This window comes from Scylla paramamosain, chromosome 38 (assembly GCF_035594125.1).
Source record: "Scylla paramamosain isolate STU-SP2022 chromosome 38, ASM3559412v1, whole genome shotgun sequence".
In the NCBI taxonomy this organism is placed as follows: Eukaryota; Metazoa; Arthropoda; class Malacostraca; order Decapoda; family Portunidae; genus Scylla; species Scylla paramamosain.
In genome coordinates this window covers 150467-173660 of record NC_087188.1, presented here as the reverse complement: position 1 = coordinate 173660, position 23194 = coordinate 150467, and positions in this window count along the sequence as shown.

The following is a 23194-nucleotide window of genomic DNA, read 5'->3' as shown; positions in this document are numbered from 1 at the left end:
CGAGAAACATCTATTATGAGTGTTTTTGAACTTATTAGTTACCAAAACAATGAAATGCATTAATACCACTGTATATGGAGAAACAGAAAAAAAAAACATTAACAAAACATGTATTTTACGTGTATTTTACATTGTTAGTGTCGTATGAGTGTTTTTTTTGAGCTACTTGCGTACTAAAACGCTAAAACGCATACAAAACACCTTTTATATAGAAACAAAATAACATTATAAAGAAAAAGATGTTTTGATTTTTTTAGAGTTTGTTAGGTAGACTAATGCCAAAACGCATGCAAAAATAGCACTCGTTATGGAGAAACTGTAGAACTTTTAAGTGTATTTCACTTTGTACTACCAAAACGCCAAACTGAATGCAAAACACTGTATATGGGGAAAAGAAACAAGATTTCTAGAAACGTGTCTTTTTAGTATTTATGAGCGTTCTAGGTACTAAAACGCTAAAAAGCATGAAAAGAACACCATATGGAAAAAAAAAACATTACCAAAAGCTTCTACTTTCGGTGTTTTTGAGCTACTTCCGTGCCAAAACGCTAAAATGCCTGCAAAACACACTTTATGGGAAAATATCATAACTTTACCAAAATTTACCATATTGCTCAGATATACCTATTTGCTTTTGGTCTCCTATGAAAATCAATTATTTTCTCTCTCTGAGCGCAACTTTATATATGGAGAAACAGAACAACATTGCCAAATACGTGTATTTTCAATTTTTTGTTTTGTTTACATCGTTAGGTACCAAAACGCCAAAATGCACGCACTCCCCTAAATAGGAAAACAAAACATTACAAAAAAGTAAAAAATATCTTTTAAATGTATTTGTGCATGATAGAACACTAAAAAAAACCATGGAAAGCAATATTGTATAGAAAAACAGAACAACAATACCAAGAATGTGTCTTATGAAGTTCTTTGAGCTACCTACGTACTAAATCGCTAAAATTTATGAAAAACACCCTTTATGGAGAAGCAGAGTAATGTTACCAAATGTTGAATGTTTTTGAGCTTGTTATGTACAAAAACGCCAAAATGCATGATAAATAACATATATGGGGAAACGAAAAGATTGTTCTCGTGCTATACATGATAGAGAGGTGGCCCACAAAAGGTACTTAAGCCTTCCATCACCAGAATCTCATGCACTTTATATTTCTGCCCGGAACCATGCCAAGTCTGTTTTCCGACTAGCCAAAAACTGCTTCATTAACAGAAAATATCAAAACTTTTCAAGATCTAACTCCCATCGTGATTTCTGGCATCTAGACAAAAATATCTCCAATAACTTTGCTTCTTCTTCTTTCCCTCCTCTATTTCAACCAGATGGCACCACTGCTATCACATCTATTTATAAAGCTGAACTCATCACTCACACCTTTGCAAAAAACTATACTTTGGACGATTCTGGGCTTGTTCCTCCCTCTCCTACACCCTCTGACTACTTCATGCCACGTATTAAAATTCTTCGCAATGATGTTTTCCATACCCTCGCTGGCCTAAACCCTCTGAAGGCTTATGGACCTGATGGGGTCCCTCCTATTGTTCTCCGAAACTGTGCCTCCGTGCTTGCACCTTGCCTAGTCAAACTCTTTTAGCCCTGTCTGTCAACATCTACCTTTCCTTCTTATTGGAAGTTTGCCTGCATTCAACTTGTTCCTAAAAAGGATGACCGTTCTAATCCCTCAAACTACCGTCCTATTGCTTTAATTTCCTGCCTATCTAAAGTTTTGAATCTATCCTCAACAGGAAGATTCTTAAACATTTATCACTTCATAACCTTCTATCTGATCGCCAGTATGGGTTCCGTCAAGGCCGCTCTACTGGTGATCTTCTGGCTTTCCTTACTGAGTCTTGGTCATCCTCTTTTAAAGATTTTGGTGAAACTTTTGCTATTGCCTTGGACATATCAAAAGCTTTTGATAGAGTCTTGCAAAAAGCTTTGATTTCCAAACTACCCTCCTACGGTTTCTATCCTTCTCTCTGTAACTTCATCTCAAGTTTCCTTTCTGACCGTTCTATTGCTGCTGTGGTAGACGGTCACTGTTCTTCTCCTAAATCTATTAACAGAGGTGTTCCTCAGGGTTCTGTCCTGTCACCCATTCTCTTCTTCTAATTCTTTAATGATCTTCTAAACCAAACTTCTTGTTCTATCCACTCCTACGCTGATGATACCACCCTGCACTTTTCCACGTCTTGTCATAGACATCCAACCCTTCAGGAGGTAAACATATCACGCAAGGAAACCGCAGAACGCTTGACTTCTGGTCTTTCTAAAATTTCTGATTGGGGCAGAGCAAACTTGGTATTGTTCAATACCTCAAAAACTCAATTCCTCCATCTATCAACTCAACACAACCTTCCAGACAACTATCCCCTCTTCTTCAATGACGCTCAACTGTCCCCCTCTTCTACAGTGAACATCCGCGGTCTGTCCTTTACTTATAATCTGAACTGGAAACTTCACTTCTCATCTCTAGCTAAAGCAGCTTCTATGAAGTTAGGTGTTCTGAGATGTCTCCGCCAGTTTTTCTCACCCCCCCAGCTGCTAACTCTGTACAAGGGCCTTATCCGTCCATGTACGAGTATGGAGTATGCTTCACATATCTGGGCGGGTTCCACTCATACTGCTCTTCTAGACAGGGTGGAATCAAAAGCTTTTCGTCTCATGAACTCCTCTCCTCTGACTGTCTTCAGCCTCTTTCTCACCGCCGCACTGTTGCATATCTAGCTGTCTTCTACTGCTATTTTTATGCTAACTGCTCCTCTGATCCTGCTAACTGCATGCCTCCCCTCCTTCCGCGGCCTCGCTGCACAAGACTTTCTTCTTTCTCTCACCCCTATTCTGTCCACCTCTCTAACGCAAGAGTTAACCAGTATTCTCAATCATTCATTCCTTTCTCTGGTAAACTCTGGAACTTCCTGCCTGCTTCTGTATTTCCACCTTCCTATGACTTGAATTCCTTCAAAAGGGTGGTTTCAAGACACTTATTCATCAATTTTTGACCACTGCTTTGACCATTTTGTGGGACTGGCATTTCAGTGGGCATTTTTTTTTTATTGGATTTTTTGTTGCCCTTGACCAGTGTCCTTCCTACATAAAAAAAAAAAAACGTGTATAATGAGAGTTTCTGAGCTTCTTAGGTACCAAAACAATAAAACACATAAAAAAAACACTTTATATAGAGAAATAGAACAACATTACCAAAAAAAGTGAGTTTGTAGTGTTTTCGCCTTATGTTCAAAAACAGGAAAATGCATGCAAAGCATGTGATTTGAAAATAAGAAAAATAAAAAAAACAGAACAACGTTACCAAAAACGAGTATTGTTTGAGCTCGTTGGATACAAAAACTCCTAAATGCATGCAAATCTCTCTATATGGGGAAACAAAGGGATTTTTCTTAAACACGTGTGTAATAAGTGTTTTTGAGCTGCTTAGCTAACGAAACGGAAAATTGCGTGAATAGCAGTCTATATGGAGAAACATAAGAACATTACCCAAAACGTGTATTTTCAGTATTTTCACATTGTTACGTACAAAAACGCAAAAATGTAAGAAAATCACTTCATAGGGGGAAACGCAACATTACCAGAAATGTGTGTTTTAAATGCTTTTGATCGTGTTAGGTACCAAAATGCTAAAAATCATGTGAAATAAAATGATACTTCCAGAAACGGGTATTTCTTAACTTTTTGAGCCTCTTAGGTATCAAAACTCAAAAACCCATGAATAGCACTCTGTATGTAAACAACAATACTAAAATATTCGTGTTTTTTGGTGTTTTTGAGCTTCTTAAGTATGACACCGATAAAACGCAGGCAAAACACCCATTATGAAAAAACAGAATAACATTACCAAAAATATATATTTTCAGTAATTTCGAGCTTGTTAGAAAGAAAAATGGTAAACTGCATGCAAAATATGGTGAAACAAAACTTAATTACCAGAAACATGAACTTATGTAACGAAAACGCTAAAACGCGTAAACAGCACACAGAACATTATCAAAAACGTGTGTATCGAGTGATTTTGTTATTATGAAGCACCAAAACCCCAAAATGCATAAAAAAAATGTGAAACGTGAACTTATGTAACAAAAACGCTAAAACGCGTAAATAGCACACAGAACATTATCAAAAATGTGTGTATCGAGTGATTTTGTCATTGTAAGGCACCAAAACCCCAAAATGCATAAAAAAAAGTTCTTTCTATAGGGAAACAAAATGACATTACCAGAAACGTGCCTTTTCACTGTTTTCATCGTTTTATGCACCGAAACGCTATAAAGCATGGAAATCACCCTATATGGAATTACAAAGCAACATTAGCAAAAACATGTTTTTAGTGTCTTAAGTTTCTTTATTATCAAAACTTTAAAACGCTTTTAAAACACCTTTTATGAACAAAGAGAAATAAAACGATATTACTAAAAATGTGTATTTTGAGACTTTTTCACATATCTGGGTACCGAAACACCAAAATACATGCAAATCTCTCTATATGAGGAAACGGAATGCCATTACCAGAAACGTGCCTTTTATTGTTTGAGCGTTTTAGGCACCAAAAGTCTAAAATGCATAGAAAGCATCCTATATTGGAATACAATACAACATTAACAAAAAAAATTGTTTTGTGTGTTTTTTAACATCTTACGTACCAAAACCATGGAACGCATACAAAATACCTATTGTAGAGAAACAAAATAATATAAAATAAAGTGTACTATGAGTGTTTTTAAGCTTGTTAGGAACAAAAGCAGCAAAAGGCAGGTAAATTACCCTATATAATGGAACAAAACGATATTATCGAATATTATGAATATTATGAATATTATTGTTCTCCTTAGTTAACAAAACGCTAAAACGCGCGAATAGCGCTCTAACAATGTATCAGTACGAAAAACATTTGTTTTGAGTGCTATTCACATTGCTACACAGGAAAACGCCAAAAATGCATGCAAATTATGGAATAACGAAAAAATAATACAAAAAAACGTTTATTGTAAGTGTTTTTCAGCTTATAAGTTATTCACATTGCTATATAGGAATACGCCAAAATGCATGCAAAGTATGGAATAACGAAAAGACATTACAAGAAACGTTTATTGTAAGTGTTTTTCAGCTTTGTGGTAACAAAACGCAAAACACGCTTTAATAGCACTCTGTATAAAGAAACGGAAATTACCATAAACGTGTATATTCTGTTTTTTTCTTTAATTGTTAGGTACCAAACTGACGAAATGCATGTAAAGCAGCATATATTGGGAAATAAAAGATATTTCCCCCCACCCAAAAAAAAAAAAGGGGGTTTTGAGTGTTTCTTCGCAAGAAATGTCTTTTTCATTGTTCTTGAGTTACACACTTACCAAAAAGGTAAAACGCACGAAAAGAGCTCTTTATGGAGAAACAAAATTAAATTACGAAAAATATATATAAATTTTTTTTTTTTTGAGCTTGTTACGTAAAAAAACACCAAAATGCATGCTAAGTACTCCATATCGGGATATAAAAGACATTAGGAGAAACGAGTATTATGAAAATTTCTGAGCTTCTAAGGTACCATAACGCTTAAACGAATAAATAGCACTCTATATCGAGAAACAGAACAACATTACGATAAACGTATATTTTGAGTGCTTTTTTTTTTATTCATATTTTAGGTACCAATATTCCAATACGCATAAAAAAGCTTTTTATTATGGGAAAAGTTTTTTTTTTTTGGAGTATTAGGCACCAAAACGCTAAAAAGCATGGAAATCACCGTATATAGGGATAAAAAAAAAATTAATAATGCACTTTGAGTGTTATTGATTTTCTTACGTACCAAAACGCTAAAAACTCATGCAAAACACATTTTATGGATAAAGAAAAAGAAAACATTATCAAAACAAGTATTTTGACTGCTATTGAGCTTGTTACGTATAAAAACGCCGAAAATCCATACAAAGTACATTATATATGGAAAGAAAAGTACATTAAGAGGGATGTGTATTACGAGAGGTTTTGAGCTTCTGAGGTATCAAAACACTAAAACGCATGCAAAACTCCCTTTAAGAAGAATAAGAATGACATTAAGAAATAAATGTATTATACGTGTTTTCTTGCTTGTAATTTACAAAAACGCAAAAATGAATGCAAAATAGCTTATATAGAGAAACGTAAACACATAACGAGATAAGTGTATTATTAGTGTTTTCGAACTTCTTAGGTACCAAAATGCAAAAACACGTTAACAGCATTCTGTGTGGAGAAACAGATCATTACCAAAAACGTGGATTTTGACAGTCTTTCACACTGTTAGATATGAAAACGCCAAAATGCATGTGGAAACGAGATGGCATTAAAATAAATGTATATTTTTATTTTTATTTATTTATTTATTTATTTATTTATTTATTGCATGCTAGACAGCAAACACTGAAAAACATAAAACGCATCGTATATGAGAATAAAAACAACATCGACAAAAACGTGTGTTTTGAGTGTTTTTTTTTTTTAGCTTACGTACCAAAACATAACCAAAAAACAAATATTTTGAGTGTTATTGAACTTGTTACATACAGAAAAAAAAAATGTATGTAAACTACCCTATATAAAGAACCGAAAGGACATTATGAGATTTTTTTTTCTTGAGATTCTTTAAGTCCTAAAACGCAAAAATGCATGAATATTGCTGTTTATTGACAAAGAGAACATTAAAAAAAACATGTATTTTAAGTGTATTTCATATTGTTAGGTAACGAAAAGACAAAATGCATGGAAAGCATTATATGAGAAGAGAGAGAGAGAGAAAAAAAAATCCAGAATCATATAATTTTAAGTGATTCTGAAAAAAAAAAAAAAATCAGCATGGAAAAATACATGGAAAGTATCCTACATTGGAAACAAAAAGACAATGGAAGAAACGTGTATTGTGAGTGATCTTGAGCTTCTTACACACCAATACACGAAAACGTATGAATAGCACTCTATACGGAATTTTTTTTTTTTTTTTAACGTTTGTGTTGTTTTTTTTCTCACAGCTTTAGTAGCTATAACGCCAATCAGCATGCAAAGCATGATAGGCATGAAAATGCAAAAATTCATGGGAAGCATTCTATATGGGAAAAGAAAAGATTACCAAAAACGTGTCTTTTTGAGTGTTCTTTAGCTACTTGCATAGCAAGAACACAAAAACGTCTGCAAATCACTCTTGATACAGAAAAGGAATGACACTGCCAAAAAACAAGTATTTTGAGTATCTTTTATCTTTTTACTTAAAGAAAACGCCAAAATACATAGAACATACACAATATGAAGAAAAGTCATAACGAGAAACGTGTATTATGAGTGTTCTTGAAGTTCTTAGATGCCAAAACGCTTTAACGCATGAATAACACACCACATGGAGAACCAGAACAACATAACGAAAAATGTGTGTTTTCAGTAGTTTTCACATTGTTAGATAGCAAAGTGCAAAATGCTTGTAAAGCATTTTGCTTTATGGGGGAACATATGGGAAACAAAACGACATTACCAGAAATGATTTTCTTCATTGTTTTTGAGAGCATGAGGCACAAAAAAAAGAAAAAAAAATAAATAAAAAAATGAAATTTAGCTTGTATAGGAAAACAGAACATAACAAAAAAATTTTTTTACTGTTTTACAACTTCCTACGTACCAAAACGATAAAACGCATGCAAAACACACTTTATGCAAAAAAAAAAAGCAAGAATTTTGAGTGTTTTGGGTTTTTATGTAGAAAAATACCAATATGCATGCAATGAAATGACATGGCGAGAAACGTGAATTATATGTATTTTTTAACTTTTTAGGTATGAAAACGAAAAATGATTAGCACTTTATGTCGAAAAACCAAGCAACATTACAAAAACGTGTATTTTGAGAGTATTTCACACTCTGACGTACATATATGTACGTATATATATATATATATATATATATATATATATATATATATATATATATATATATATATATATATATATATATATATATATATATATATATATATATATATATATATATATATATATATATATATATATATATATAAACCACCAAAATGATTTCAGATTATTCTATATAAGGAAAGCAAACAAAATTTCGGAAAACATGTTCCTTGAGTATACTCGGCACCAAGACGCTAAAAAGCAGGGAAAGCACACTTCATGGGAAAGCAAAACATTACCGAAATACCTTTCTTTTCAATGTTTTCAGCTACTTACGAAAACGCTAAAATGCAAGGAAATCACCCTTCATGGGGAAACTTTAAAATTACAAAAAAAAAAAAGGGATTCTTTGAGTTTTTAATCTTATTATGTATAAAATACAAGATGCATTCAAAGTATATTATAGAGGGAAACGAAATAAAACATTAAGATAATTTTGCATTACGACTATTTTTTTTTACTTTTTAGATGCCAAAATGCTAAAAAGGCATGAATACCACTCTATATGGAGAAAAACACAACCTTACCAAAAAAAAATGTATTTCTAGTATTTCTTTTTCACATTATTAGAAACCAAAACGCCAAAATATATACAAAGCCACTTATATGGGGAAACGAAATGACATTACCAGGAACGTGTCTTTTGAGTTTTCTTGAGAGTGGTAGGCATCAAAAACGCTATAAAGAATAAAGTTCACCCTATATAGGAATGCAATACATTATTACGAAAACATGTCTTTTAAGTGTTTTTTGTTTAATTTCTTACGTACCAAAACGCTAAAAACGCATGCAAAACATACTTTATGAAAAAAAAAAATTACCTAAAAACATAATTTTAGTGGTTTTGAGATTTAAGAACAAAAACGCTAAGATGCATGCAAACTACACTGTTTATGTAAGCAAAAGGACATTACAAGAGCCAGTTATTATGAGTCTTTTTCAGCTTGTTAGGTACCACATCGATAAAACACATCCACAGTACTGTATATGGAAAACTAAATAACATTAACAATATCTTTTTTTCAGTGTATTTCACATTGTTCGGAACCAAAACGCCAAAATATATGGAAAGCGCGCTATATGAGGAAAAAAAAGTTCGAGAAACGTGTTTGTTGAGAGTTTATTAGCGTTTTAGGCACTAAAAAACTTGGAAATCACCCTATATGCGAAAACATAAAAACATTACCAAGGCATCTCTTTTCATTGTTTTTGAGCTACTTTCGTACCAAAACGCTAAAACGCATGGAAAACACCTTTTCTCGAGAAACAGAATAATATTACCAGAAACATGTAATGTGATTTTTAATGAGTTTTTATGTTCAAAAACGCCAAAATGCATGCAAAGTACCCTATATGGTGAAGGGTAAAGACATTACAAGATGCCCATATTAGGAGTGTTTTTGAGCTTCTTAGGTATGAAAACGCTAAAAAACGGAAACGAAGACATTACTAGAAACGCGTGTTATGAGATTTTTTGGGCTTCTTAGATACCATATGCTAAAACACAAGAATATCACTCTACATCAAGAAACAGTCGAATTTACCAAAAAAGTGACTTTTGAGTGTTTTTTAGCGTGTTACGTACAAAAACGCCAAAATGCATGCAAAGTACCCTATATGGAAAACAAATAGTTATTACAAGAAACGTATATTACAAGAGTACCAAGACACTAAAACGAGTAAAAAAAAACACTCTATATGGAGAAACAGAATAACTTTACTAAAAACGTGTCTTTTGAGTTTTTATCACCTTCTTAGGCATCAAAACTCCAAGACGTATGCAAAGCACGTAATTTGAAGAACAGAACAATGTTACCAAAGACGTGTATTGTGAGTGACTTTGAGCTCGTTACATACCAAAACTTCACAGTGCATGCAAGTCATCCAAAATATGGAAAGGAAAAGACATTTTGAGAAACGCTTTATAATATTTTATTTTTTTTATCTCTTAGTTAATAAGTCGCAAAAACGCGTTAACATCACTCTATAAGAAGAAACAGAACATCACCAAAAACATATTTTCATTTATTTTTTTATTGTTTTTACCAATACTTCAAAATCCGTGAAAAGCATTGGGAAACAAAAGGGCTTTATCAGAAACGTGTTTTTAAGTGTTTTCGAGTGTTTTAGGAAAGCATGGAAAGCACCCTATATTGGTATACGAAATAATATTACCGAAAAAAAACTGTCTTTTGACTGTTTTTGAACTTTTTATGTACAAAACCACTAAAATGCATACAAAAAAAACTTTTATGAAGAAAAAAAGAGTAAATATCAAAAAAGTGTATTTTAAGTATTTTTTTTTTTTTTATGCTTCTTAGGTACAATAACGGCAAACTGCATGCATAGTTAACGGCAAACATGCATGCTATATGGTAAAACAAAACGTTGTTATCAGAAATTTGAATTATGAGTGTTTTTGACCTTAGGTAACTAAACGCAAAAACGCGTGAATAGCACTCTATATGTAGAAACTAAACAACAATACAAAAACTTGTGTTTTTGGTATTTTTTTATATTATTAGTTACCAAAACGCCATCATAATTAATGCAAAGTGCTTTTTATAGACAATGGAATCGACATTACTTGAAACGTGCTTTTTCAATGTTTTACTGCGTTTTAGGCAACAGAACGCTAAAATGATGGAAAACACTCTATACTGAAATACAAAACAACATTACCATAAACGCGTCCTTTAAATGTTTTTTGAGCTTCTTACGTACAAAAAACGATAAAATGCATGTAAAGTATCCTACATGGAAAACGAAATTTAACAAGGAACAAGCATTACACGTGTTTTTCAATATCTTAGGTAAAAAAAAAAAAAAAAACGCTAAAACACGTGAAAAAGCACTTTATATGAAGAAACAGAACAATCTTGCAAAAACTGTCCGTTTCATGTGTTTTTTCAAATAGTTATGTACCAAAACGCCAAAATGAATGTAAAACACTATATGGGCAAATGAAAGGAGATGACGAGAAATGTGTATTGTGAGTGTTTTTTGAGCTTCTTAAGTACCAAAAGTCTAAGATGCGTGAATACAACTTTATAAGGAGGAACAAAACATTACCAAAAACTATTTTTTTTTTTTTATTCTTACGTATCAAAGCAACAAAATGCATGAAAAACTCTCTATATGGGGTAACAAAACTATATTTCTTGAAACATGTCTTCTTCCTGTTTTTGAGGCTGTTAGGTACCAAAACGTTAAAATGCACGGAAAGCAATATTGACTACAAAAACCTTTAACGAAAAGCGTGTCTTTTGAGTGTTTTTCAGTTTCTTTCATAACAAAACACTAAACTGTTCTTTCTACAGAAACAGATTAACATTACCAATAGTATGCATTTCGAGTGTTTTTGAGCTTGGGTAGAGAAACAGGAAAATGTAAGCAAAGTACCTTAATTGGTGAAAAAAAAACAATATTACCGGAAACGTGGATTATATGACTTTATATATATATATACATATATATATATATATATATATATATATATATATATATATATATATATATATATATATATATATATATATATATATATATATATATATATATATATATATATATATATATATATATATATATATGTTAAGAAAAACGCGTCCGTTGAGTATTTTAAAGTTTTTGCATACGATAAAATGAAAATCCATGGAAAACACCATTTACAAAAGAAACAGAATAACATTACCAAAAAATAAGTTTTTTTTAGAGTGCTTTTGAGCTTCTTATGTAGAAGATCGAGAAAATGCATGCTAAGTACGCTTAATAGGGAGTCGAAAAGACATTACGAGAAACGTTTATAAAGATTGTTTTTTAAGCTTCTTCGATACCAAAACGCGAAAACGAATTAATATATATGGAAAAACAGAACAACATAAAAAAATCTGTTTTGAGTGTTTTCACATTGTTAAAAACCAAATCGTCAAAATATTTACAAAGATCACTATATGGAGAAACGAATCGACATTACTAGAAACATGTCTTTTGAGTGTTTTTAAGCTTATTAAGCACAAAAACGCTAAAAGACATATAAATGACGATATATGGTGATACAAAATATTACAAAAAACGTGTCTTTTGAGTGTTTTTGAACATCTTACGTACCAAAACGCTAAAAACGCATGCAAAACCTCATTTATCAAGAAACAGAATATCATTACCAAAAATAAGTATTTTAAGTATTTTTATTTTTTTTATCTCGTTATCAAGAAAACCCCAAATGCATTTAAAGTATCCTAAATGGGAAACGAAAAGACATAACGAGAAACGTCTTATGAGCGTTTTTGAGCTTCTTAGTTACCAAATTATGAAAAGGTGCTGAAAGCACTGTATATAGAGGAACAGTACAGTATTACTATAAAGTGCATTTTGCGTGTTTTTAACATTGTTGAGTACCAAAACGCCATAATGTATTCAAATGCCCTTATACATGTATGGGGAATTGTTTTTCACACTGCTAGACACCAAAACGTTAAAATAAATGGAAAGCAACCTATGTGGAAAGGAAACGATATATCTTTGTCTTTTGTTTTTCTGAGAGTGTTACCAATCAAAATGCTAAAAATCACGGAATGCACTTTATATGGAAAACGAAATATTACCCAAAAACGTCTCTTTTTAGCTTTTTTGAGCTACTTACGTATCAAAACGAGATATATAGAAACGTGCCTTATGCTTATGAATATGCTAGTCAAAAAAACTCTAGAAAAGTATGGAAAGCACCCTATATGGGAAAACCAAACAACATTAACAAAAACGTCTCTTTTTAGCGTTTTTGAGCTTCTTACGTATCAAAACACTAAAATGCATGGAAAACACCTTTTTACGGAGAAACAGAATAACTTTACCAGAAACAAGTATTTTCAGTGTTTTTGAGTTTTTTTTTTTTTTTTTGCGTAGAAAAAGACAAAATGTTTGCAAAGTATCATATAAGGGGAAACGAAAAGACATTACGAGGAGAGTGTATTGTGAGTTTTTTGAGCTTTCTAAGTACCAAAACTCTAAAACGCATGAATAGCAGCCTATGTGGAAAAATAGAACAAAATTAACAAAAACGTGTATTCTTAATGATTTTCAAATTGTTAGGGAGCAATACGCCAAAATGATGCTTCTAAAGCCTTTTATATGTAGAAAGAAAACGAAATTACAAGAAATATGTCTTTTATTTTATTTTTTCAAATTGTTTAAGACACCAAAACGGTGAAAACCATGAAGATCACCTTGTAAGGATATAGAAAGCAACATTATGAAAAAATAAGTATCCTTTGATTGTTTTTAAACTTTTTTTTTCGCACCACAACGCTAAAACGCATAGAAAACTCCCTTTATGGTGAAAAAAGTAATAATATTTCAAAAAACAAACATTTTAGTGTTTTTAACTTGTTCCAACACGATAATACGTATGGAAAACGCCATTTATTGAAAAAAACACAATGACTCTACGAAAATCGTGTTTTTAACTTATTACTTAAGAAAACAGGGTTATTAAGCTAGTTATGTACCAAAACGATAATACGTATAGAAAACGGTATTTATTGAAATCATTGACTACGAAAATCGTGTATTTTACGTGTTTTTATGCCAAATTGCATGGAAAGTACTTCATTTAGAGAAACAAAAAAACATTATGAGAAACGTGTATCATGAGTGTTTTTGACCTTATGTAACAAAACGCTGAAACGCGTGAATTGCAATCTATATGGAGAAACAGAAATTTGTTTTGAGTGTTTTTTTTTCATATTTTTAAATACCAAAACGCCAAAATGCACGTAAAGTACCCACTAATAAAAAATGAAAAGACAGGAATATATCTTTAGGAATATATGTTTATGAGATTGTTAGGCATCAAAACGTTAAAATACATAGAAAGCTCCCAATACGGGAAAACAAATCAGTATTACCAAAAACGTGTCTTATGAGAGCTTTTCAGCTACTTAAATTACCAAAACGGTAAAACGTAAGCAAAACGCATTTTTTTTTTTTGAAGAAACAGAGTAACATTGCTAAAATCGAATATTTTTAGTATTTTTAGCTTATTACGTAGAAAAACGTCAAAATGAATGAAAAGTACTTTATATGAAGAAATAAAAAAAAAAAAACACCACGAGGAACGTGTATTATGAGTGTTTTGAGCTTCATAGGTATCAAAAAAAAAAAAGCATGAATAGCACTCTATACGGAAAAACTGAACAATATTTCTAAAAAGAGTATTTTGAAGGTATTTCACACTATTAGGTGATAAAACGGAAAAAAATCCAAAAAAAAAAAAAAACATTCAATATGGGGAAAGGAAACAACATTTCCAGAAACGTGTCTTTTGAGTACTGATGTGCGTATTAGTTAACAAAACACTTAAAAGCAAAAAAAAACACTGTCTATTGGAACACAAGACAACATTACCAAAATTGTGTCTTTTGACCTATTTCCAAAAAGCTTAAAAAATGCAAATCACCCTTTATGGAGAAACACAAGAGCATTACTAGAAACAAGCATTTAGCTTTTTTTTTTTTTTATCTTTCTCGTAAAAAATGCCAAAATCCAAGGGGAGTAATCTATACGGGGAAACGAAGGAACATTACGATAAGCGTGTATTATAAGAGTTTTTGAGCTTCTTAGGTATCATAATGCTAAAAGGCATGAATAGCACTCTATATGGAGAAACAGAATAATATTATCAAAAATGTGTATGGGTTAGGCATGGGTAAAGGAAACGAGATTTCTAAAAATATATCTTTTAAGAGTTTATGAGCGTGTTAGGCACCAAAACGCTAAGAATTATGGAAAGCATCGTATATGGGAATACACAATAACATTACAAAAAACGTGTCTTTTGAGTGTTTTCAGCTACTTACGTACCAAAACGCTAAAAAAAAAAATATATAAAAAATTTAAACACTTTTATTACCAAAAAACAAATATTGTGAGTGTTTTTCAGTTTATTACCTACATAAACGCCGACATATATGGAAAGTACTTTATATGAGGAAATGAAAAGACATAACTAGAAACGAGTGCTATAAGAATTTTTAAGATTCTTAGGTACCACAAAGGAAAAACGTATGAATAGTACTCTATATGGAGAAAGAGAAAATATTACGAAAAAGTTTATTTTCACACTGTTAGGTACCCAATCGCCAAAATGAACGCAAAACATTTGTATATGAGGAAAGGAACCGATATTTCCCGAAACGTGTTTCTGAAGTGTTTATGAGCGGGCTAGGCACAAATTAATAAAGCATGGAAAGCACCTTATATAGGAAAACAAAGCAACATTACCAAAAACCTATCTTTTCATTTTTTTTTTTTTTTTGAGCTACATAAGTACCAAAACGCTGAAACGCTTTCAGAAAAATTCTTCATGGAAAAACAGTATAACTATCCCAAAAACGAGTAATTTGAATAGGTTTAGCTTGTTATGTAGAACAATGCAAAACTGCACGCAAAGTACTCTGTGTGGGGAAACGAAAGGACATTACGAGAAAAGTGTTTTATATGAATTTTTACATTTCTACGTATCATAATACTAAAATTCATGACAAGCACTCTATATGCACAAACAACAATATTACAAAAACAAACGACTTTATCAGAAATGTGTCTTTTGAGTATTTATCAGCGTGCCATGTTGCCAAAATGTCTGTGTCAGCTGTAGGTTGAGATTTCCCGTTAACCAAAATAAATGAATAAAAGGAAAAGGAAATAAATAAATATAAATAAATATAGAAAATAAAGTAATAGAAAGACAAATGAGTAAATAGATGAAAATAAATAAATAAATAAATAAACGATGCCGGTGCCGATAACGATGCGATTTTCAATAAGACGCGGGAATCAATTTAAACGAAGCGAGTTTCATAATAACGATGCGGTTTTCACGATAACGAAGCAATTTTTACGATAACGACGCGGGAATCACATTAAACTAAGCGAGTTTCACGATAACGATGCGATTTTCACGATAACGAAGCGAGTTTCACGATAACGAAGCGGGAATCACATTAAACGAAGCGAATTTCACAATGACGACGCAGGAATCACATTAAACGAAGCGAGTTTTACGATGACGACGCGGGAATCGCATTAAACGAAGCGAGTTTTCACGAAGTGTGGGGACAGTGGCGCTGCAATCCTCCAGCCCCTCACACTGAACAAGAGGTCATCAGAAAGACAATTTTGACAAACTCACCAGTCACTGCCATGGAAGGCGCACTCTTCTCCCCAAAAGAGGTCCCTCGCATGGCAGTGTCTGGGGCATGATGGAGGCCAATTTACTCCTTTGTAGTTAGGTCCTGAACGCTAATTTTGATAAACTACTACACACAATTCACCAGACACTGTCACGGAAGGAGGAGCCCGTATCTCCCCATCAGGGCCCTAGTGGTGGCAGTATCTGGTGGTTGGTGCGTAATGTTAACGATGGCCTCTTGTTGGGTGTGAGGGGCTGGAAGTGGACGATCATATCTTAATAAGGAGTAAAGGAGGAGCGGGACTTGCTGCCCGATCCCCGCCCTGGGCCCCGGGTGGAACCAGACAGCCACCCTCCCCTCCAGTACGCTCCCCCTGTCCTCCACGGGCCGGAACGAATTTTGGATGGTAAGTTTCCAAATCGAGATTGAATTTTGCGATGAATATTAAATCGTCGTCAGTACATGAGAAGTGGTGTTGGTTGACGCGAGAGAGAAAATCGGTTCATCAGTGAGGCGACACGAGGTTGTACCTCTGAGTGCCCTGCGTATCCCTGTGTCTCTCATAATAGCAATGATTTATTTAGGGCAATGACTTCAGCTTGCCTACAGTGCGCATTTGAGGCGAGTTAGAAATAGATAAATCTTGGACGATATTATATGTGATTTTTAGATACAGTCATCGCATAACACTACTGATAACATGTTGGAATTGACAGGAACCAGGCAACCACCTGGCCCGGTATCACTCTCTCTCTCTCTCTCTCTCTCTCTCTCTCTCTCTCTCTCTCTCTCTCTCTCTCTCTCTCTCTCTCTCTCTCATCTCTCTCTCTCTCTCTCTCTCTCTCTCTCTCTCTCTCTCTCTCTCTCTCTCTCTCTCTCTCTCTCTCTCTCTCTCTCTCTCTCTCTCTCTCTCTCTCTCTCTCTCTCTCTCTCTCTCTCTCTCTCTCTCTCTCTCTCTCTCTCTCTCTCTCTCTCTCTCTCTCTCTCTCTCTCTTTTTCTCTCTCTCTCTCTCTCTCTCTCTCTCTCTCTCTCTCTCTCTCTCTCTCTCTCTCTCTCTCTCTCTCTCTCTCTCTCTCTCTCTCACCCTTCCTTTCTTCCTTGCTTGCTGTGGTGTTAATACTTATTAAGTTAATCAAACGTGAGCCTTCACCGCTCAAGAATGCCAGCGTGAGGGAGAAAGACGAGGGAACAATTACACTAGATGAAGAATTGTATGAGAAAAAAGGATAATGATTTCGGTGATCCAAGTCATGAAAATGATATCAAGGAAAGTTATTTATATTATTATTATTATTATCATTATTATTATTATTATTATTATTATTATTATTATTATTATTATTATTATTATTATTATTATCATTATTAATATAATAATAATAATAATTATTATTATTATTATTATTATTATTATTATTATTATTATTTTTAATATTACTATTAATATTATATTTATATTATTTATTTATTTATTTTTTATATGGTTTAACATATTTCTGCTTCCGGTGCTCAGGTGACATTAGGGAGCCAGGTGTGCATGGAGTGAGTTTTGGAGTGAATAAAAATTAAGGTCTTGATAATTTCAAGTGACATAGATGAAAAATAAGGGATTATTATCATTATTATTATTATTATTATTTTTTTTTTTTTATTTTTTTTTTTTTTATTTCATTTATTTATTTATTTTTTTTTTAGAATATAAAAACATAAGAAGTAAGGGAAGCTGCAAGAAGCCATCGGGCCTACACGTGGCAGTCCCTGTATGAATCCTACCTACCTATTTCCAGCTATCATCCCCATTCATAAATCTGTCTAATCTTCTCTTAAAGCCTCTTAATGTCTTAACACTAACATTCTGATTACTGAGTCTATTCATCAACCACTCTATTTGAGAACCAGTTTCTTCTTATCTCTTTTTTAAACCTAAGTTTTTCAAGATTCAACCCCAAATTTCTTGTTTAATCTTAGTTACTGAACTTAAGAATTTTGATTACGTCCCCCTTGTTATAACCCTTATACCACTTAATGATGTCTATCAGGTCCCATCTTAACCTACGTCTCTCTAAAGAATGGAAATTTAACAGCTTCAATCTCGCTTCGTGAGGAATACTCCTTATCCCCTGTATCCTTTTAGACATTCTCCTGTGTACTGATTCTAATAGACTTACATCCTTCCTGTAATATGGGGACCAGAACTGCACAGCGTCACAGTGCCAAATGTAATTTTAACATTACTTCAGAACTTCTACTTTTAATACTCCTAAAAATTAATCCTAATACCCTGTTTGCCCTCTTTCTGGCCTCTATGCATTGCTTTCCTAAGTATAACTCATAAATCTTTTTCGCACCCAGAGCTTTGTTATTTATTGTGTACATACGGTGTGGGTTTCCTCTAACTGCAATAAGATTTAAGACTTTCTTTTTTGTTTCTTAGTTACTAAAACATATACAAAATCCTCAAAATGTATTGAAAATACCCTATATTGCTAAAGAAAACGCCATTATGAGAATTTTATCTTATAAGTGCTTTTGAACTTCTTACGCACAAAAACGTTAAAACTCTTTGTGAAGAAACAGAATAACATTACCAAAAATGTGTATTTTGAGTGTATTTCACATTGTTAGGTCCCGTAACCCGAAACTGCATACAAAGCACCCTCTATGGGGAAACGGAACAAGATTTCCAGAAATGTGTCTTTGAAGTGTTTGTGAGCGTGCTAGGCATGAAAAAGCTAAAAAGCATGGAAAGCACCCTATATGGGAAATGAAAAAAAAAAAAAAAGCATTACCAAAAACGTGTATTTTTAGTGTTTCGAGCTACTTACGTAACAAAATGCTAAAAAAATATGCAACCCTGTATGGAAAGGAGAATAACTACCAAAAACAATTATTTTGATTTTTTTTTTTTTTTGAGCTTGCTATGTACAAAAACGCCAAAATGCTGTGAACAACTTTACATGTGAAAAGAAAAAAAAAACATTACGAGAAACGTTTATTATGAGTGTAAGCTTTTTAGGTACGAAAACTCTAAAACACATGAAAAAAATTCATTACGGAAAAAAAAAAAACAGAAAAATACAAAAAAACATGCATTTTGAGTGTATTTCACATTCTTAGTTGCCCTAACGCAATATGCATGCAAACCACTCTATAAGATGGAAGTAAACGACATTTCCAGTAACGTGTCTTTTGAGTGTTTGTAAGCGTGATAGGCACAAAAACCTAAAAAGCATAAAAATGTACGATATATGAAGAGATAGAACAACATTACCAAAAACGTGTATATTGAGTACATTTCACATTGCAAGGTACCAAAACGACAAAATGCATGCAAAGCACAATATTTGGGGAAATGACCTATTTGGGTTAAGGAAACGAAATTTCCCCCCAAAAAACGTTTTTTTTTTTGTTTTTTTTGTTTTGTGTTTAGTTTCTATGAGCGTGTTAGGAATGAAAACACACAGACACAAAAAAAGAAATAGAAAACACCCTATATGGGAAAAAAAACTATCAAAAAAGTTTCTTTTCAGTGTTTTTTGACCTCCTTACGTACCAAAACTCTAAAACGCTTGCTAAACACACTTTATGGAGAAACAGATTAACATTACCAAAAACAAGTATTTTCATCGATTTTGAACTTTTTACGCACAAATTCCCCAAAATGCATTGAAAATACCATATATCGGGTAACGAAAGAACATTACGAGAAACATGTATTATTAGTGTTTTTAAGCTTCTTAGGTATAAAAATCGTTAAATCGCATAAATACCACTCATTATGAAGAAACAGACAAACTTTACCAAAAATGTGTTTTTCAGTATTTTTCACATTCTTAGTTACCAAAACACCAAAGTGCATGCAAAGCCCTTCATAATGGAAAACGAAAGGAAATTTCCAGAAACGTTTCTTTTCAGTGTTTATAAGCGTTTTATGCATCGATATATGGGGAAAAGGAAACGAGATTTCCAGAAACATGTCTTTTCAGTGTTTACACGCGTGCTAGGCAGCAAAACGCTAAAGAGCATGGAAATCACCATATATGGAATACAAAGCTACATTATAAAAAACTTGTCTTTTGTGTGTGTGTGTGTTTTTTTTACTTCTTATGTACCAAAACAATAAAACGCAGGCAGGCATGCATGGAAAAAAAAAAAAATAAATAAAATAAAATAAATAAAATATATATATATATATATATATATATATATATATATATATATATATATATATATATATATATATATATATATATATATATATATATATATATATATATATATATATATATATATATATATATATATATATATATATATTTTTTTTTTTTTTTTTTTTTTTTTTTTGAGCTACTAGCCAAAACGCAAAATCGCAAGCAAAACACCCTTTATGGAAAAACAGAATAACATTACGAAAAAAAAATTTCAATGCTTTTGAACTTAAATAGTAAAATGCCAAATAGCATGAAAAGTACCCTATATGGGGAAATGAAAAGTCATTACGTGAAAGGTGTATTATGAGAGTTTTTGAGCTTTTTAGGTATCAAAAAACACCAAAACGCATGAATAGCACTCTGTATGGAGAAAAAAAAAACAACATAACATTAACAAAACTGTGAATTTTGAGTGTCTTTCATAGTTAGGTATCAAAACACCGAAATGTACGCAAAGCCTCTTAAATAGGGACACGAAACTACATTACTAGAAAAGTGTCTTTTCATTGTTTTAGGTTTTCGAGCGTGTTAGGCACCAAAAAGCTTAAAAGAATGTAATTCACCCTATATAAGAATATAAAAAAAAAAAAACATTACAAAAAACGTGTCTTTTAAGTATTTTTGAATATCTTGATTACCGAAACGCTAAAACGCAAGCAAATTACACTTTTATGGAAAAACATTTTTGGGCTTGTTAAGCAGAAAAACGCCAAAATGTATGGAAAGTACTCTCTATGGGGAAACGAAAAGATATTACAAGAAACATGTAAAATGAGTTTTTTGAGCTTCTTAGGCACCAAAAACGCTGTAACGCGTTACTAGAAATCTGCATGTAGAAACAGAATAACAGTACTAAAAACGAGTATTTTGAGAATATTTCACATTGTTAGGCACCAAAACGCCAAACTGCATGCAAATCTTCCTATACGGGGGAAAGGAAACGTTATTTCCAGAAACGTGTCTTTTGAGTGTATTTGAGCGTGCTAGGAAGAAAAACACTAAAAAGCCAGGAAAACACTAAATATGAAAAAAAAAACTATTAAAAACGTCTCTTTTCAATGTTTTGAGCGAACCATACTTACGAACCAGCTTACGAACCATAACGCAAAAACGCATGTAAAACACCCATTATGGAGAAACAATAATATTTTCAAAAACAGACATTTTGAGTGTTTCGATATTGTTGGGTAGAAAACACCAAAATGCATGGAAAATGCCATGTATGAGGAAACGAAAAGTCTTTACAAGAAACGCTAGTTTTTTTTAGCTTTTAATTTTTCAAAGCGGTAATACACATGAATAGCTCTCTAAATGGAGAAATAGAACATTATTAACAAAAACATATATTTTGAGCATATTTTACATTATTAGGTACCAAAACACCAAAATGCATCCAAAGCACCCAATAAAGGGAAAAGAAAAGATATTTCCAGATACGTGTGTTTTGAGTGTTTATTAGCGTGTTAGGCATTAAAGTAAAAAAAAAATAATAAAATACAAAGCACTAAAATACTGGAACGCATGGAAAAAAAATCCCTGTATGGAAAAACAGTATAACCATAAACGTATAACCATAAACGTATATTTAGCATGTTTTTGAGCCTGTTACGTAGAAAAATGCAAAAACGCGTACAAAGTTCTCTATATGGGGAAACGAAAAGACTACCTGAAACGTGTTTTATAAGAGCTTTTGAGCTTTTTAGGTACCAAATTGTTAAACGCATGAATAGCACTCTGTATCCAGAAACAAAACATTAGCAAACACGTATATTTTTATTTATTTATCTTTTTTTTTTTACATCATTAGGTACGAAAACGCCAAAATACCTGCAAAGACCCTTATATGGGGAAACAAAAGGATATTACCAGAAACGTGTCTTTTCAGTGTTTTTAGCGTGTTAAACACCAAAACGCTAAAATAAACTTAGAATTCACACTAGGTGGGAGTACAAAACAACATTAAGAAAAAACGTATCTTTCAAGGTTTTATGAAAATGTTACATACAAAAACGCTAAAACGTATGCAAAACACAGTTCGTGTAAAACTGCAGTAGAAAACTACTAGAATAACCTAACTTAACCTAACTAACAAATATTTTGAGTCTTTGAGCAAGTCACGTAGAAAAATGTCAAGAAGTACCTTATATTGTGAAACAAAAAGACATTATAAGAAACAAGTATTATAAGTGCTTTTGAGTTTCTTAGGTACAGAATTGCGAAAACGCTTTTAATATGGAGAGACAAAATAACATTACCAAAAACAATTATTTTGAGTAATTCTGACGTTGGTATGTATAAAAACGCAGCAGTGCATGAAAAGTATCCTATTTTTGGAAACTAAAAGACATTAAAAGAAACGTGTATTATGATTTTTTTTTTTAGGTATGAAAACGCACTCTATATGAAAAAATAGGACATTACAAAAAATGTGTATTTTAAGTGTTTTTCACATTGTTATAAAGCAAAACGCCAAAATATAGCATGGAAAATTCCATTAATTGAGAAGCAGAAAAACATTAACAAAATTAAGTATTTTAAGTGTTTTGAGCTTGTTACGTATATAAATATCTCCACAGGAGGAGGCAGTAGACACCTGCCAAAACGATAATTACTCCCAGTGAGGTCTAAAGCACTGTTCAGGGGGTGCTGTGAACTTATCATTAAACCCAGCTGTGGCCTCACTGAACGTTTCCCTTTGTGTCTCACAACACAAGGGGGCAGTCACAGCCTGCCCTCTAAAGACAACTCTTCCTCCACACAAAACTACAAGCACCTAATAACACACACACCCTTTACTCAAAAATTTTAAAATCATCATGGCGACT